This window comes from Microcaecilia unicolor, chromosome 2 (assembly GCF_901765095.1).
Source record: "Microcaecilia unicolor chromosome 2, aMicUni1.1, whole genome shotgun sequence".
Taxonomy (NCBI): Eukaryota; Metazoa; Chordata; class Amphibia; order Gymnophiona; family Siphonopidae; genus Microcaecilia; species Microcaecilia unicolor.
In genome coordinates, this window is record NC_044032.1 from 63,717,148 (window position 1) to 63,736,758 (window position 19,611).

At 42.3% G+C, this 19,611-nt stretch overlaps 1 protein-coding gene across 3 annotated transcripts in view; it reads left to right on the forward strand.

Moving 5' to 3' along the window:
• Positions 1-19,611, forward strand: part of ZNF532 (zinc finger protein 532) — a 238,197-nt gene that overhangs the window by 156,507 nt on the left and 62,079 nt on the right. The gene's annotated exons all lie outside the window — the stretch shown is intronic.

Here is a 19,611-nt window from a genome sequence, read left to right on the forward strand (position 1 = left end):
TTGTAGAGACACATAGGTGCCTGCTTGTCTTCATAAAATGGTGACTAAGTAGATGCCTATTTGTCCTCTTAAACTAGAAGCTTCCCCCCCCCCCCCCCCCCCCAATGTATTTATGTATTTATTTATTGTGAACATTTATATCCCACATAATCCCACCAAGGCAGGCTGTATGTGGATTACAACGGGTGAAAGAAGGGTACAATACAATAAGTCATATGCAAGATGGAGTAGAGAGTAGAGGAGGGGAAGAGAGGGGTTCAACAGGGGAGAGGAATGAGGGAATGCAGGGGATCAAGCAGGAGTGGAGTAGGAACGATTACACAGGTAAGTCTTTAGAGATTTCTTGAATAGGCTGTGGTCGGCTGTCTCTTTTAACGGTGATGGTAGACCGTTCCAAAAACGGGGGCATGTGCAGCTGAACGACGAGGCGAAGAGCAGCTTATATCTCAAGTTCCTGCAGTTAGGAAAGTGGAGTGTCAAATAGGTGCGGGAGGACTTCACGGAATTCCTGGGCGGGAGGTCGATAAGGCTAAACATATAGGTTGGGGCCTCCCCGTAGACAATCTTGTGAACGAGAACACAGACTTTGAATTCAATCCGTTCTTTGATCGGGAGCCAGTGGAGCTTTTCACGGAGGGGCTTCGCTGCCTCAAACCGCGATTTGCCAAATTGCAGTTGGGCCGCTGTGTTCTGTGCAGTCTGTAGCTTCTTAAGGACGTGCTCCTTGCAACCAGTATAAATTCCATTGCAGTAGTCAAAGTGGCTTAAGACGAGTGAGTGGATTATAAAATTACCTTCACTATGGGACCCATTTACTGAGCTGTGGTAAGCACTAACACGTGCTTACCGCAGGTTAAATTGCATTATCATGGGGCGCGCTCAGTTCTGCTGTAGTTTTTGGTATGTGTTCGCTCTACCCACGCAGAGAGTGAATGTGGCGATGCTAATCAGCACGTGGGCATCGCCATACGCCAACAAATTAGCACAGGATTAGCGTGTGAACCTTTACTGCCTACAAAATAAGTGTCAGTAAGTTCTCACGCGATAATGGCCGTGCGTTAATGCGGAAAATTAGTGTGTGGCCATTATTGCAGAAATAGGAAATTCAGCCATTTATTGACAATGCTAAAAATGGCCTTAGTGTTTGGGAAAGACCCGCGCTGGGGATATCGCAGACCACATTTTAGCACAGCTTAGTGAAAGAGCCGCTCTGGCTTCTAATGACAGCTTCACGTATTGGGTGCATTCTTAGCAAAACAGGAAGCAAGTCTGAGGAGTAGCCTAACGGGTAGTATAGTGGACTTTAAACCAAGTGACTCAAGTTGAAATCCCACTTTAACTCTTTTTCTTTTATTGTGAGCCCCCCCACCAAATAAAATCAGAAATATATCTACTGTACCTAAATATATAAGCCACCTGCAAGCCTGAAGGCTATTGTACTTTCAGGTACAATCTGTATTTTTCTGTTACTGAAGGGCTCACAATTACAAAATAAAAGGGTTTAAAGTGGGATTTGAACCTGGATCCCTTGGCTTAAAGTCCACTGCACTAACCACTAGGCTACTCCTCTGCTCTACAGATATGTCTTTGTGGTCATTCTTCTAAGAATGCTGCCAGACAGACATCCTTGTCCCTGCTTTCTTGTCATTCATATGTTGGATATTCCAGTTTGTAAAATGGCTGTTCATTGTCAGGATTGGCTGTTTGAAGATATGCGAGATGGATGTCTCGCATATCTTCAAACAGGAAATCCTGACATTTCCTGTTGCAAAATACACGTGGGATGGACATCCGTTTTGGATGTTATGATCTATTCTGACATGGACATCCTTTCAAAAATTTTCTTCTATGTATTGTAATATACATTGTATGGAGGTGACAGAAAGGTGTTCAATCCGGAAGGCAAACTCTTCCCTACAACTTGAAAGGATGGGATTTTGCCTGTCCTTAGAACTACTAGGAAATTTCTGGAGGCTAAAGAATAGAGAAAATTTGTAGGTGAGACTCTGCGTTATTTTCTCTGCCTGATCCTTAGCATTTTGGCTGAGAAAAGAAGGGTTTCTCAAGGCTGGGCATGCTGAATTGTTGTCTGTGGTTCTAAGAACTTGAATGATACAGAATTAGAATAATTTACCTCTCAAAGAGCAGGAGTAGGGATCCCTCCTAAAGAGGAAGGCCATCCCAGGCAACGTGGGGGAGGAGCTGCAGTGGCGGCAGATGGCCCCAGGTGTCTTGGAAGGAGCTGCGGGGTCCAGCAGTGGATGGCCCTATGTTTCTACAGGTGGTTCAGGAGGAGCTGCATATGAGGGAGACCTGGCGACAGAACAGCACCCCTCTCCAGGAGACACAGACCAGGAGAGTGTGGAGTTTTAAGAGGCAGAGCTTTGAGTCCAGATAGCAGAGCAGCGGAAGCAGCCCAGGCTTCTAGATCCTCCCAGGACTTCCAGATACTACCAGCAACCACTGGTCCAATTGTACTTCAGCCTATGGTGAGACTTGGGACATGGTGGGGAGCAACTACTATTGGAATATGGGGGTGCGGTAATACTGTTCCTTATTTAGTTTGTAATGTTGTGCTGTGATAGTTACTACAAATTGTCTGAACTTGATATAGAAGAGATGCTTACTGTTCTTTAAATGGTTACGTTTAATTGTTTAATATTGCCACTGTTTAATTTCACTATTAGTGCTTACCTTAAACCTAGAGTTGAATAAATTTCCGATAATTTTAGCCAGCCTTGTTCGCAGTTACACTTGTATGGATTTTACCTTGGGGGGGGGGGGGGGGGGGGCAGGGAAATCCCACCTGTTAACACCCGTCTTCCTCAGATGGAGGCACCAGGCACCAAGCATTCAGGGACCAACAAAGCCTGCCTGAGGGGGGCTCCTGCCAGGTCAGCTGTGGACCCAGGGACACTCACAAAGGGGCACTACAAAAAGAATAGCCATACTGAGTCAGACCAAATGCCCGTCTAGCCCAGTATCATGTTTGCAGCAGTGGCCAATCCAGGTCACAAGTGCCTGTGTCCGCTAATTCGTAGTCTATGTTCTGCTGATAAACTACTATTAGATGTTTCATTATTTAAGCACGTTAGACTTGAAGCTAATTATAGGGACAGGCTTATGAACCTCAACATGTATACACTGGAAGAGAGGAGGGAGAGAGGAGACATGAAAGAGATGTTTAACTATCTCAAGGGCATTTATGTACAGGAAGAGAGCCTTTTTCAAAAGAAGGAGAGCTCTGGAATGAGGGGGTATACGACAAAGTTGAGAGTGAATAGGCTTAGGAGCAACCTGAGGAAGTATTATTTCACAGAAAGGGTACTGGAGGCGTGGAATGGCCTCCCGGTGGAGTCGAGGACTGTTTCAGAATTTAAAAAGGCATGGGATAAGCATGTGGGATCGCTTAGGAAGAATTAGGGGTTACAGAGGATGGGCAGACTGGATGGGTCATATGGCCTTTATCTGCCGTCATGTTTCTATGTTCTAATTGTTCAGCAATGCTTAGGTCACAGACACATTTATCTGGAATACATTGCCAGTGGAAATGTGTACGGTAACATCAATCTGGAAAGATTTGAAAACTTTTTTCCACTCAGGCTTTTTTGGATTAGCTGCGGGTGGTCATTTACAGTACAAATACCCACTATAACGGTGATTTTTTTTTATTAGCATGATGTATTGTTTTTTGATAGTCTTGTTATTTGATTGTGTTTTGATTATGCATATTTTAAGTTATACACCACCTAGTACAATTGGATAGAGTGGTTTAGAAATGGTTTAAATATTCCATGGTATTTGTCCTCAGGGATAAGCAGTGGCTTTTCAGAGAACTAACCCTTATGGAGTACTATTATTTGTCCATCACTGAAAGAATTTGTCTACATTAGGAAAGCAAGACTTGAGAAATTTGCTGCCTTGTTTTGGCAGTGCTTTACTGCAGAACTAAGTTGTGAGTTCTAGAAAGGCACAGGGAAGACAATTTTCAAAACAGTTTCCTGTGTGCACACATACTGATTGTTTGCAGTTATTTATTTATTAGGATTTCTTTACCACCTTTTTGAAGGAATTCATTCAAGGTGGTGTACAGCAAGAATATGTGAAACATAATCAATAGACACAGCAACAAAAATATTCAAAGTATGGCATAGTATGCTAGAGAAGGCATTACAAAAGCAGGGATGTTGTGAATTTTGCAGCTACATGCATACTTTTGCATATTTACCTCAGAAAAATTATGCAAAGCACATAGCAGGTGTGCACTTGAAGAGCAACTCTATAAGCTGACACCTAAATTTAGATGCTAATAGTGTGTCTAGTTCAATAAAGAGTGTACTTAAATTGTTTACTGCACAACTGTCGGGGGTGTACACATAGGCAGCGCATAGGCATATGGGGCTAGATTCTATATATGGTGCCTGAAAAATCCGCACAGAAAAAAATTGCGCCTAGGCGTATTCTCTAAAGTGCGCCTACATTTTATAGAATAGTTAAATTTCAGCACAGTATATAGAATACGCTGAGTGGCTTGCCACACAACCAAATTTGGTCATGTCCATAATTCGCATAGATTTTAGAAGTGCCCATGCCCCCCACCCCCTTTTCAACTATGCGACTTAGAATTTAGACGCACCTTGTAATAGAATACACTTAGCAAGTTGTGCGCATAAATCTCAGTGGCAATTAGTGCTGGTAATTGCTTGTTAACATCCACTTAGCGCTGATTATCTAGTTAACCAATTAAGTTATGTGCATTGTTATAGAATACGCTTCAGTTTCTATGCGGATTTTCAGGCGCCATCTCTTTAGAAAAGCCTACCCCAATGATCCAACTTAACTAAAGTCCACCCACATGATTCTGTACCGATGACTGTTATACTTCGACCATATCTCCTATTCTCCTTCTGTTCATCCCCCATCATTTTCCTCTCTACCTTTCCTACGCCCATCTCCCTACGCTCACTCCCTTCTGCACTTAATCCATCCTATTACTTCTTACTTATTCATTAACCACATTATTATTATGTTTTCTACAGTTTGTACAATCTTCTTAAAGACCTTCTTATTTCTTTTTCTTTTTTGCTTGTTACTATGTAAGCCGCATTGAGCCTGCCATGTGTAGTAAAGCGCGGGGTACAAATGTAATAAATAAATAAATAAAATAAATATATAGAATTTGGGAGATCATGGGCGTGTTGCCAGGTGATGCATGCAACTTATAGAACGCTATCAGTTACACACATTGCATGGCACACCTATGTAAGCCAGCCGTTGACCTATCACAAGTAGGAACGCTAAACTTTTGGTGTGCCAGTGAGGATTTTCGCTAATATTCTATGATGGCATAGGTATGCCTTTAAGACGTTAAAGAATTGGCTCTAAGCATGCTCCTTTGTGGTGTCTAGAATTATCATCATTTTCTTTTTGTGCACTTTTCAAAATTAATATAGATATATACTTTTGTTTTGAGAATCTGGCAGAGTGTGCATAATGAAAAGTACACATATACTGTTAATTAATTAGGGCAATTATACAATTACCCAGGGCCAGCCTAGGGCAGCCACTTCTTGGGCGTGCCAAAGAGAAGTTGCAGTCAAAACAAACCAGTACGTCCTGACAACTACAGAGTCAAAGAAAAAACTAGGTATTTCTACCAGCAGGGAAAGTGAGCCATTTTCAGGCTGCCTAATTACCAGGATTATTCTGAATCCAGTGATGTTTGGGTGGTCTTGACTGTTAGAGAGCCCAAGGTGCCTGAAACTTAATGGGGGGGGGGGGGGGGGGAGCAGTGCAAGACTGAAGATTTGTCTAGGGTGCCTGATACCTTTGCACCAGCCCTACAGTTACCTCTAAAATAGGCAATTCTATAACAGGGCACTCGATAGGAACTTATTCTATAAAGGAGCATAGCCATCTACTTTACTTTTATAGAATACTAGCCTAACTGAGTAGATATGCCCCAAACAGTTAGGCGCGTTTAGACCAGCCAGAGAGCTGGCGTAAGTGTTAGCACCTAAGTTTTGGAGAGACGCTTGTAACTGACAGAAACAAAAAAAGGCAAAGATCTGCCACAGAAATAGCAAATCAAAAGAAAAAAAGCAGATCAAAAAAGACAAAAAAATAGAACAGAAGGGTAACAGAAGAAGTGGTTTATTACAAGTTACCCGACGTGGCCACGTTTCGCCCTCAGGCTGCGTCAGGGGTAAAAAAAAAACTACAAAATAAAAATACATAATGAGTAAAACATAAACACCACATTGTATATCTCTATATATAAAAGGCACCACCAACGTTCTAAATGAAGCCTCCAGCCGGAAGTGTGAAGGGGGAGAGATATCCGGTTTCCCCATGAGTGTCTGCCCCGCCCTTGCTCTCTCTGTAACACAAACAGTGAAGGAAAACACAGCAAAGCACGAAATCAAATCACTCTCTCTGTAACAGTGAAGGACTCAGAGGGGGGGAGGGGAGAGAGGGCAGAAGCCCTCACTATCTCTGTAACACAAACACAGCAGGAAACTTAACACTGAAGGACTCGACTCCGAGGGGGGAGGGGGGCAGAGGGGAAGGGAGAGAGGGCAGAGGGCAGGGACACACACTCCCACATACACACAGAAGAAAACCTTGCTAGCCCCCGTTTCATTTGCATCAGAAACGGGGCTTTTTTACTAGTTTGAAAATAAAACATATCTAAAAACACTATCACATCATATAATAAAAACAGATCAAATCTAAAAACATAATACAATAAAATATAATATCAAATCAATATCAGTTAAAAACATTCAGATTAAATATGCAAGCAATAAAATAATAATTTTAATACAAGACATGATATCAACAAAAAATAATAATATCAACACTAAATGTATATCAACAGAATTGCATAGGACAGGTGGAGATATACAACACTAAAATAACTGAATATGTACGGTCATTCAGTTATTTTAGTGTTGTATATCTCCACCTGTCCTATGCAATTCTGTTGATATACATTTAGTGTTGATATTATTATTTTTTGATTCAAAATTAACAATTGTTGCATAAATTGGAATACTTGGAAAAAAGCTGGTATATGGACTCTCAATGATGTTATAAAAGATAATTCTTGGCTACATTTTGCCCAAATAAGTATAAAATATGGTCTTAAAAGTTCTCAGTACTATAAATGGGTTCAACTCAAACACTGTGTAACTAACTCCGTAGATATAAAAAAATTAACTACTGATTACCCTTCTTGTTGGCAACTTTGCAAGTCTTTTATGACTTCCAAAAAAGTCGCATCTAAATGGTACAAAATACTACAGTTAGCTAAATTCAAAGAACCTACTAATACTATGCAATCATGGGAATGCGATCTAAATGCCCAACTAGATGAAAAAACTTGGGAAAAATTTTGGTTTAAAATTACTCATACCACCAAATCAGCGTCCATTTCACAATCTATGTTCTACTTAGCACACAGAGCCCTATGGACTCCTGCTAAACTCGCCAAATTGAACACAATAAAACCAAAAAACAGTGCGAATAAATGCTGGACCTGTGAAAAAGATGTTGGAAATCTTAAACATATCATCTATTCTTGCCCATATATTCAAGAATATTGGAATTCTGTATGGGACACAATATCTTCCACCTTGAATATTCAAGATGTTTTATCATATAATGTAGTTATATGTGGATCACTAATGTTACAATCATCAATAGACAAATATCAAGCACAATTACTGGATTTAATGTTACATCAAGCCCTTGGAACACTTTTCTTTTGTTAGAAAGATCTTGACAAAATAACTTATTTATCATGGTGGAAATCTGTGTGTATTTTAGCTAAATATGAATATGCTGCGGCTGAAAAACATAACTCACTTGTTAAGTACAACAAAATATGGTCTCCTTTACTAAACCCACTACGTAATAACCTTTGTCAGAATGAAATTATGTATTACTACTGGACTTATGATTATGATCTGTTATCGAAATAATCCCGGACTTGCCCTAACTTGAACATGTATGCTGATGCTTGTTACTGTTAACTTGTTAAGCTGGCTAATTGCTTTATTTTAGCCATTTGTTATCATTTATAAAACACAATAAAAATATTGGAACTAAAAAAAAAATTATTATTTTATTGCATGCATATTTAATCTGAATGTTTTTAACTGATATTGATTTGATATTATATTTTATTGTATTATGTTTTTAGATTTGATCTGTTTTTATTATATGATGTGATAGTGTTTTTAGATATGTTTTATTTTCAAATGTACAATGTGGTGTTTATGTTTTACTCAGTGTGTATTTTTATTTTGTAGTTTTTTTACCCCTGACGCAGCCTGAGGGCGAAACGTGGCCACATCGGGTAACTTGTAATAAACCACTTCTTCTGTTACCCTTCTGTTCTATTTTTTTGTCTTTTTTGATCTGCTTTTTTTTCTTTTGAGACGCTTGTAACTTACAGTATTCTGTATGTTACATGTGTAAGTGGGAGACTCACCTTGCAAGTAAATACCCACTAACCTGCTTATAATCGAAATAGAAAACGCACTATATTGCGACCCCAAATCGGGAGATGGGAGTCTTTCTCCCGTGGGCGCCCAAATCGGTGTAATCAAAAGCCGTTTGGGCGTTTCCAACTGCAATCCATCGCGGAGAACGGGTAAAGTTGATGGGGCGTGTCGGAGGCGTGGTGAAGGCGGAACTGGGGCGTGGTTATCGGCCGAGGAGAGATGGGCGTCTTTAGCTGATAATCGAAAAAAAAGGAGTTTTTACCGCGATTTTGGGTCACTTTTTTTGGACCCTTTTTTTTCACGAACAAGTCCCAAAAAAGTGCCCCAACTGCCCAGATGACCACTGGAGGGAATCGGGGATGACCTCCCCGGACTCCCCCAGTGGTCACTAACCCCCTTCCACCAAAAAAACCCACTTAAAAAACTTTTTTTCCAGCCTCTTCGCCAGCCTCAAATGCCGTACCCACCTCCATGACAGCAGAATGTGTTCTATCCTGTGACAGCCTTTCCATGGTTCTGATGTGGCTCTCGGGTGAGTGTGACACCTTTTCTGTTATGTGCACTGCAGAAGCACTTCAGCAATGCATTGTGGTGGGTGTAGGGTATTGGGCTCCATGATTCCACTAGCTTGTGTTCAATGCTCACGATGTTGGTAGTTGGTAGGCTGTACTCCCATGGTGCTTTTCCCCCTGCTTACTGGGTCAGAGTGTGCCCTGTTTTGTTTCCGGTAGTCCATGAGGTAGTGGCCATTTTTGTAAGCCAGTTTTAGATCCCTTTCACGTGTTAGCCACGTTAGAGAACTTAGTTCTTACCTTGAATGTGGCTGAAAGAGGGCATTGTACAGCATTCTGCCAGCTCTGACCTACTGCTCATCTCAGTACCAGGGAGACTCGTTGCCAGTGGGGCACAACCTCTGATCTGTAGTTAACTGTGAGTAAGCATGCTTATTCCAGTAAAGGACGTTTTCGAAGAGATTAGTCTTCAGGTGTCAACTGGTGTGCCAATGTTATATAGCAGCAACAAGTCCTAGAGGCCTGCATGTATGCAGGTCCCTGGAGCACTTTTAGTGGGTACCGCAGTGCACTTCAGCCAGGTGGACCCAGGCCCACCCCCCATACCTGTAACACTTGTGCTGGTAAATGGGAGGTCTCCAAAACCCACTGTACCCATATGTAGGTGCCCCCTTCACCCCTAAGAGCTATGGTAGTGTTGTACATTTGTGGGTAGTGGGTTTGGGGGGAGGGGGGTTGGGTGCTGAGCACCCGTGGTAAGGGAGCTATGCATGTGGGAGCTTTTTCTGAAGTCCACCGCACTGACCTCTAGGGTGCCCAGTTGGTGTCCTGGCATATCAGGGGGGCCAGTGTACTACGAATCCTGGCCCCTCCCATGACCAAATGGCTCGGATTGGACGTTTTGAGCTGGGCGTTTTTAGTTTCCATTATCGCTAAAAAAAACAAACGCCCCAGCTGAAAAACGTCCATTTTTTCGAAAATACGGTCTGTCCCGCCTCTTCACGTACCCATTTCGGACATAGACGCCATGGAGATAGGCGTTCGCGTTCGATTATGCCCTCCATGTGAATTAAAGCAGTTTTTTGCAGAATAGAGCCGAGTCAGACTTTTGGTATTTACATGTATAAGTGCATACAAATGCTTGTAAAAAAACATTATTCTAAACATTTACATGCACAAAAGGCATATGTTAGCACCTATGTATAGAATTAGTTTATGTCACAGGATTTGATTTCTTGTTTCACCAAGTTAGCCCAAAGTGAGTTGCAATTGAAAAGCATGTGTTTGAAAATCATATGAATAAAAACATTTCTCATACATCACATTCCCAATTCACTACTATACTAATCCACTAAACTCACATTCCTTTCACCTTACTATAGTAGCTATAAATCTTTTTATAAAACTAAAGGACCCAAAGTTTAGTAATTTTGAGTTCCCAAAGTTTATACTCTTAAGCCACCTTCTTAAGTGTGTGTCCTATTTTCAGCCAACTTAGGAGCACAACTTTCAGCTGAAAATCCAGACCAAGTATCACCTGCCTGTCTGACATTGCTTTCTGGATGTCTCGGCGCATCTGAAACTAACATGACCAAGACCGAGCTTCTCATCTTTCCCGTAAACCAACCTCTCCTCCTCCCCCATTCTCTATTTCTGTGGATAACACTCTCATCCTTCCTGTCTCATCAGCGCGTAACCTTGGGGTCATCTTCGACTCTCCTCCCTCTCCTTCTCTACACATGCTAAAACCTGTCGTTTTCCTTGCTCTATAATATCAGCAAAATTCGCCTTTTCCTTCTGAACACACTACCAGAACCCTCATCCACACTTATCACCTCTCGCTTAGACATATTGCAACTTGCTTCTCACAGGTCTCGCACTTAGCCATCTCTCTCCTCTTCAATCTGTTCAAAATTCTGCTGCACGACTAATATTCCGCCAGTGTCGCTATGCTCATATTAGCCCTCTCCTCAAGTCACTTCACTGGCTTCCTATCCATTTCCGCATACAGTTCAAACTCCTCTTATTGACCTATAAGTGCATTCACTGTGCAGCTCCTCAGTACCTCTCCACTCTCATCTCTCCCTACATTCCCTCCCCGGGAACTCCGTTCACTGGGTAAATCTCTCATATCTGCACCCTTCTACCTCCACTGCTAACTCCAGACTCCGTTCCTTTTGCACCATTTGCCTGGAATAGACTTCCTGAGCCGGTCCGTCAAGCTCCATCTCTGGCCGTCTTCAATCTAAGCTAAAAGCCCACCTTTTTGATGCTGCTTTTAAACTCCTAACCCTTATTCACTTGTTCAGAACCCTTATTTTATCATCCTCACTTTAATATTCCTTTATCTCTATTTGTCCTGTCTGTCCTAATTAGATTGTAAGCTCTGTCGAGCAGGGACTGTCTCTTCATGTTCAAGTGTACAGCGCTGCGTACATCTAGTAGCGCTTTAGAAATGATTAGTAGAAGTAGTAAAATTCATCTTAATTAGGGTCTTAAGTGTTATGCTCATAAATTTAGGCCTGCCATTTGTTTATCCAATTTATGAGCCTAGTACTAAAAATCAATGCTAAACTCCTAATTTATTTTCCATGCCCTAAATCTGTCTCTGTTGCCACCTACTTTTTATGCCTCTAAATTTAAGAGTTTACTGAAATTTGAGAAAAGGTTAGGTGCTCAGCCCTAGTAAATTTCAAAAGAGGCCAATTATGAGCACAACTTTCAAAGTTAGGGCATAAATCCTTTGAATATCAAGCCCAAAGTGTTTTGGGGCAGGAACTACTGATTCTTTCTGTCTGTGAAACCACCTCAGAAGCAGTGCGATATCCTGATGGGTTGGAGTTTTCTGAGTCTAGAGAAGAAATGCCTGATACTCAGCCAGCAGCGGTCAGCACCATCATTGAATATCCGGGGCATAAGCAGTCATAAAATCATAGCCTGTTGAGTACAATATTCAGCACTTGGACGGCTGTGATGAACCATAGTAAGGTAGGACTGTGTTTTATGTGGTCCTATGTGTGTGGTTATTCTAGTTGGTTAGTGCGGATTACTGGCAACTTAACCGACTAAGTGCCGACTCCACCCCGGAATGCCCACAAAGTAAGCCGGTTTCAGCTTAGATGCTAACTGGCATTCTTCAGTAGCACTGTCTGATTACATGCCGCTGAATATGCCCGGTTTAGCCCCAGAATAAGTGATTTAAACGTCCAGGAGTCGTTCCTGGCCATTTAAATTGCTTTGAATTTTGACACTGAAGTGTTTCAGGCAGAGGTGCTCCTCTTGAGCTGAAACTTTATTACAGTAGACCTCAAGCAGGAGAGGGTGGCTCATTTGTGAAATTCTTAGACCTGATTTCATAATTATCAATTTGGCAAACCGGCTAGGAGCATTTTTGACAGGACAAACTAGACTTGTGCTTTAAAAGCAGATGCAGTGCAGCCTCAGGCTTATTTACTAAATTTCCTGTGGCAAACAGTAACTGAACAACATAGAAACCTATCACACAGGTGGTTTCATAAACAAAAAAGTGAAATTCCTTTTGTGGGTAAGGTAGATTCTAACAATCTTTAAAAAATAATCTTGGCCAAGTGGCGTGAGAGCATCTGGTGGAGAATAAGAGAAAATAGGAGACAATACAGAGATTTAATTGAAGATATTTAACATATAGCTGTGAAAGGGGAATTACTAATAATAGGTGATTTTAATGTGCCAGATGTTGATAAGGGTACCCCTATTGCGGAGTCTTTTAGAAGCATGTTCAAGTGTTCAGCGCTGTGTACATCTAGTAGCGCTATAGAAATGATAGGTAGTAGTAGAAGCAGGGAGATCCTGGATTCTCTACAGGGAGAACTATTCCAGCAGTTGGTAATAGAACCCACACGGGATGGGGTCATACTGGACTTAGTGCTTACTAATGGGGATGTTATAGTAGGTGATCATCTGTCATCCTAACTTAATATTAAACCATCCAGTGTGATTTAATATTAACATAGGTGTGGAGAGGATTCATTCAAAAGTGAAGGCTCTAAACTTCATAAAAACTAACTTTGTTCAGATGGGGGATTACCTCAAGGAACAGTTTAGGGGGTGAAGAACTTTTGTGCACAAGAGAGGAGTGGGACTTGGGTGTGATCATATGTGATGATCTTAAAGTGGCCAAACAGGTAGTAAAGGCGACGGCAAAGGCTAGAAGGATGCATGGCTCCATAGGGAGAGGAATGGCCAGTAGGAAGAAGGAGGTGATGATGCTCCTATATAAGACTCTGGTGAGACCTCATTTAGAATATTCAGTACAATTCTGGAGACTGTACCTTCAAAAAGATATAATAGGATAGAGTTGGTCCAGAGGGTGGCTACTAAAATGGTCAGTGGTTTTCATTCTAAAGAGTATGGAGACAGACTTAAACATCTCAATATGTATTCTTTGGAAGAAAGGCAGGAGAGGGGAGATATGATAGAGGCATTTAAATACCTATCAGGCTCATTTTCAAAGAAAAAAACGTCCTAAAAAGTGGCATGTCTGCATTTGGATGTTTTTCTCACAAAAACGTCCAAATTAGCATTTTTGAACACCTATTTTTAGGCTTTTTTCTCTGAAGTCCCCACCAGAAGTGCATCCAAATCTCAATGGGGAGTGTCATGGCGTGTTCAGGGCGGAACTTGGGTGTTTCCTTAGACTTAGACGTTTTTCAGCCATAATGGAACAAAACAAAACCGTCCAGGACTAAAACTTAGATGTTTTGAGCTAGACCTGTTTTTATTATGAATAGGCACAAAAAGGTGCCCTAAATAACCAGATGATCACTGGAGGGAATCAGGAATGACCTCCCCTTATTCCCCAAGTGGTCTCTAACCCCCTCTCACCCCCCAAAAATGTGATGAAAAACATTACTTACCAACCTCTATGCCAGCTGCAGATGTTATACTCAGATCCATTAGAACAGCATGTAGGTCCCTGGAATAGTCTATTGTTGGGTGCAGTGCAGTGCACTGCAGACAGGTAGACCCAGGCTCCTACCTCCCCCTACCTGTTACACTTGTGGAGGAAACTGTGAGCCCTCCAAAACTGTCCAAAAATTGTCTACTCGAAAATGGCAGCCAGTCAAGACAGTGCTGGGAGCACACCACACGAGTAAAATGGTGGTGGGTGATGTTGAACCACTGAGTCCTGCAGCGCCTCAGGAGATTGAACTTACCTCTTCACGCTGAGATGTGTGCCTGGTTCCAGGAGCTTAAGTTGGATCTTTGGTAAGATTAGACCTATAGGACATGCTAGAGGAGCTTCAAAAGGATGTGGGTAACATTGGAAAGCATGTGGAGAGATGGACGTACAGCTTGAAGCGCAAAGGGAGGATTTAAAGCACCTCTGAACTCGATTGGGCAGCTGGAGCAGCAACAGGAATCAGCTGCACTTAAGCTGGATGATTTGGAAAATCACTCCCGCCGCTGCAATATTTGTCTTCGTAGAGTGCCTGAGACGGTGGTGGGCTCGTGTGTGATGGAAGTGGCAGGCCTCATTTTAGCTAAGTGCCTACGAGAGGAAGGGGAAACTTCCCCCTTGCCACCTCCGTCTATGGACAGAATGCATCGGGTGGCGGGCTTTCATCTGGGTAATCGACCCAGGGATATAGTGATATCCCTGCACAAATACATGAATCATGAACACGTGCTGCACAGTACGTCACAAAGGCAGGATTGTGAGCTAGGATGAGATGGAGTTGTATCCCGACATTGCTCCTGCCATGCTGGCCCAGCAACATGACTGTAAAGATTGGACATGGCTGCTATGGGACTGCAGGTCCGTTACCACTGTCTGTTCCCCATTGGTTTAGCTTTCACGGTGGAGGGGGGCGGAGGAAGACCTATGCAGCCACGGCGGTTTCTGCAGTTAAAGATCAGTTGATATCTGTCGGGGTGTTGCCCAAAGCTGAGCCAGCTGCTTCAACTTCCATTTCGCCCCAGAAATCCCCGCGGCGGGCCTAAGACTGGCAATATATTCTCAGTTTACTGTACAGAGTATTATATATTTCTCCCCCTCTGTGATTTCTCTATAAATGCTTTGGGAGCACTGAATTTGTACTATCCTTTAGGATGTGTAATGTATGTAATCTTTGCTGGGTTGGCACTGTACATTTAGTTCAGTTCTTCCTCTGTTCAGGACCCTTGTTGGTTATGTTGGGTCCTTATATTCTTCTGGTTGGGTGGAGGGGGAATTGAGTCGGGTTCTATGATTGTTTGGCTGAGGGTTGGGGAATATTTGTTAGGGGGTGACCAATTTACGTACAACTCTTTGTCTTCTGTGCTATTCTTTGTTTTTCTTTTTCTGTATCCATGTCTCATTTACTGTTTTTAATTTATAATGTGAAAGGTCTCAACTCTCCTCAGAAACGTCAACTGTTTTTTAAGGAGGCATAACATGTATGCGTGGATGTGGGATTTGTTCAAGAAACCCATTTGCTACCATTGTGCATGTACTTGCTTTCGCTCTGATCCTGAAGGCAGATTTCTGTGAGAAATTATTCACCTTACTTAGTGTTTATGCATCTAATGCTAATCAGGGGTCTTTTTTTGAGATGTTGTAGTCAAAAATTTTGGAGTATCAGGAGGGCCTATTGGTGGTTGGTGGGGATTTTATCTTGACTTGCCGTCCTGTTTTTGCTAATTCTTTGGCCAAAATTCGGTATTCTAAAAGTGATCGTAGCTGGTTGCGTGGGGTTGTCTGTCAGTTGCTATGGTTTTGATTGAGCCTCGGGTTTGGTTGTATTATGCAACAGTGGATCTTCGGATAGTTCTTCCAGGACTGACAACAGGCCAGCGTTTTTGGCAGTTACACAATCAGCTGCTTTGGAGCCAACTTCTTTGGCCACCTTGGAGGCCGAATTTTTGGAATACTTCGCTCTCAATGAAAATGGAGAGCTGGGTGCTGTCCGTATATGGGAGGGGTTTAAGTCCTTCATGAGGGGTATATGCATTTCTCACACTGCTCACCGTTCTAGGGTACAGCGGGACCGACAGTTCTCTTTGTGATGATTGTGTAGGCTCGAGGCTGCCCATAGAGTTTGACTCTTGCAGTCTTCTATCTTGCACGAGTTAGTGGGGTGTCAGTGAGAACTGCAAGATTTGGACTTGGCTGATATTGCTTGCCTTCTTCAGAAGACATGTCAAGAGTTTTTTTGAATGGGGTAACAAGGCGGGTCACTTGTTGACTAATAAATTGCGGAAGCGACAGTCCAGAAATCTTATTGCGTGTCTCAAAGATTCGAGGGGGCAGGTGATACAGGGTGATGCTGCTCTGGGACAGGTTTTTTTTCACTATTATACACAGTTGTACTCCGTTGAGCATAAGGTGACATAGCTTGACATCGTGAGTTATCTAGCAGGCATTTCTCTCCCTAGGTTGTCTTTGAGTGTTGTGAATCACCTATCTGCTCTTATTCTGGAAGAGGAGGTGTGCGATATAATTACTTGGCTTCCCATTGGTAAAGCTCCAGGACTTGATGGTTTCTCCAACCTGTTTTATAAAAAGTTTGTACATATCCTGGTGGGTCCTTTGACCCAGATGTTTAATACATTGCTTCATGAAACCCATCTCTCATTATCTTTCATTGTGGGTAGGCAGCCGAGTGATAATGTGTGGCATTTGTTAGATCTTATATAGGTGGCTCATTGAGGGTCCTCTTCGACGATTGTGTTGGTGGCATTTGATAATGTTTCTTGGTCTATTATGATGTCCACCTGGCACTTTGGCTTTTCCAGGCAGTTTTTAGACTGGTTCTCATTTATGGTACTCCTGTGGCTTGTCTTCGAGTGAATGGGACTTATACGGATTTTTTTCCTATTCATTGTCTCTGCTAATTTTTGCGTTGGTTATAGAGCCTTTGGTGCAGTCGATCCATAAGAGTTTGGATGTTTGTGGCATTTGGGTTGGAGAGCAGGAACATAAGATTCTATTGTATGCTGATGATATTCTGTTTAACCTTACAGACTCGCAGACATCTTTGCGGGCTGTCCTACAACATTTCTGGGTTTATAGGCGGTTGTCTGGATTTACGCTCAGTTAGAGGTGTATCTGCTTTTCAGGCGGCTGTGTTGAAAAAGCAACTTCCCTTTTCATGGGCATGGCAAGTATTAGATACTTGAGAATCTGCATTCTAGCAGATTTGACTCTTATTTTTCTTAAACTATCCCTCTCTTTTTAGATGGGCGGTTGTGGATTTGAATCGCTGGGAAAGCTTGCTGTTAAAATGTCTGTGTTACCGTGCTTTCTTTATTTGTTTGCATGTCTTCCTGTACCTACTCCTAAACTCTTTCTGGTGAAATTATAACGTGTTTGCATATATCTGGAAGCGCAACCCTCCAATAATGCGGAGAACTCGCATGTATGTGGGTAGGGGTACTAGTATTACAGAGTGGCTCAGCTAAGGGCACTGATTGAGTGGGCGGCTTTTCCACTTGGTTATATATCCTTGCATTCTTTGCCTCAGATGCCTGTGGCCCAGTTGTATTCTTATGTTAAGGATGCTCCATATAGGGCATTGTGCACACTAGTGTCAGGACTGCTGGAGGTCAAAATTATTGCTGGACATACTTATATTAATATGAAACCATTTTGCCTAGCAATGTGGATTAATGTCTGCTCAGCCCCTTTCCTCACCCAACTTTACTTTTATGATACTCCTATCCAACTTGCTCCGGGGTTTGCGCCATCCTCCACCACTGTGGAGATGAGTATGGTTTGAGGGGCACTGATTACTACTCTTATTGTTAAATGTGAGATTTTATGCATAAACAAGTCCTTCCAGATTGGGGTAGGGGAGACCAGACCCTTTTGAAAATGTTTCATATGGGTGTCAGGAGTAGACTGATTTCTCGATTATATAAAGCTTTATTGTACAGTCATCCACCAGAAGATATTTATGAGCGTTTTTTAGGACGCCCTTCTTGGTACATATCTTGACTCTTCTTAATTGGCAATTTATTTATACTCGGCTTTTGAGAGTCTCAATTGCATCCAATTATGTGGAACATGGATATATAAAATACTGTTTCAGTGGTATTGTACTCCTCCTCTCCTTAGGAAGATTTTTGGTTCAGGCACTGAATGTTTGGAGGAGGGCACTTTTGCCCATATTTGGTGGTCCTGTCCAAGGGCGTGTGCTTTTTGGGTTATGGTTTCTCAGTTGCTTCAGGAAATATTGGCTGTGCTTTGCCCACCATCAGCTGATGGCCTCTATAGTATCCGCTGCTCAGCTGTTTATGGCTTCAGTTTGGAAGCAACAGAGTATCCCAGGGTGGGCCCACCTGTTGATTAAGCTGGATTATTTTAAGAAGGATCAGATGAGCCGATTCTCTGCGACTTGACTACCGTACTATACATTGCGGGGAATACTTTAATTTGTTTTGCGATTCATGTTTGGCCTGGTCTCTCCTGGGGGGGAGAGGGGAGGAAGGGGGGTAACTGTTGTATTTATCTGTTACTGCTTAATCGGCATTCTGCCTGTGTAATAAGTGGAGGAGTGGCCTAGTGGTTAGGGTGGTGGACTTTGGTCCTGAGGAACTGAGTTTGATTCTCACTTCAGGCACAGGCAGCTCTTTGTGACTCTGGGCAAGTCACTTAACCCTCCATTGCCCCATGTAAGCTGCATTGAGCCTGCCATGAGTGGGAAAGCACAGGGTACAAATGTAACAAAAATAAAATAATAGTTTTGTACTGGCTGTTTTCTTTAATAAAATAAAAGAGCATAAGAATAGCCATACTGGGTCAGACCAATGGTCCATCTAGCCCAGTATCTTGCTTCCAGCAGTGGCCAGTCCAGGTCACAAGTACCAAGCAGAAACCCAGTTAGCAGTAACATTCCACTCTACCAATCCTAGGGCAAGCAGTAGCTTCCCTCATGTCTATCTCAATAACAGCCTGTGGACTTTTCCTCAAGGAATTTCTCCAAACCTTTTTTTAAACTCAGATATGCTAACCGCTGTTATCACATCCTCTGGCAGCGAGGTCCAGAGCTTAACTATTCTTTGAGTGAAAAAATGTTTTGTCGTATTTGTTTTAAAAGTATTTCCACGTAATTTCATAGGTCTGTCTTTGTACTTTTTGAAAGAGTGAAAAATCGATTCACTCTACACCACTCAGGATTTTATAGACCTCAGTCTTATCCACCCTCAGCTGTCTCTTTTCCAAGCTAAAGAGCCTTAACCTCTTTATAAAATCACGGCACCCTCTGCACCAAACAAATATGACAAAGCAGTTCATAGGTAGTGGAGGAGTAGCCTAATGGTTAGTGCTGCAGGTTTTGATTCTGGCAACCTGGGATCAATTCCATTGCAGCTACTTGTGACTTTGGGCAAGTCACTTAACCCTCCATTGCCCCAGGTACAAAAACAGATTGTGAGCCCTCTAGGAATGGAGAAAGTACCTGCATGTAATGTGTACAGCACTGCTTACATCTAGTAGCATTATAGAAATGATTATTAGTAGTAGTAAAGTACATTTTCTCCTACCTAATTCCAGTTTTCAAACACCTCACAAAAATAGAGTAAAAGTCTGTGCATTGTAGCATTCCAACCTCACCCATCCCTACCCTCTT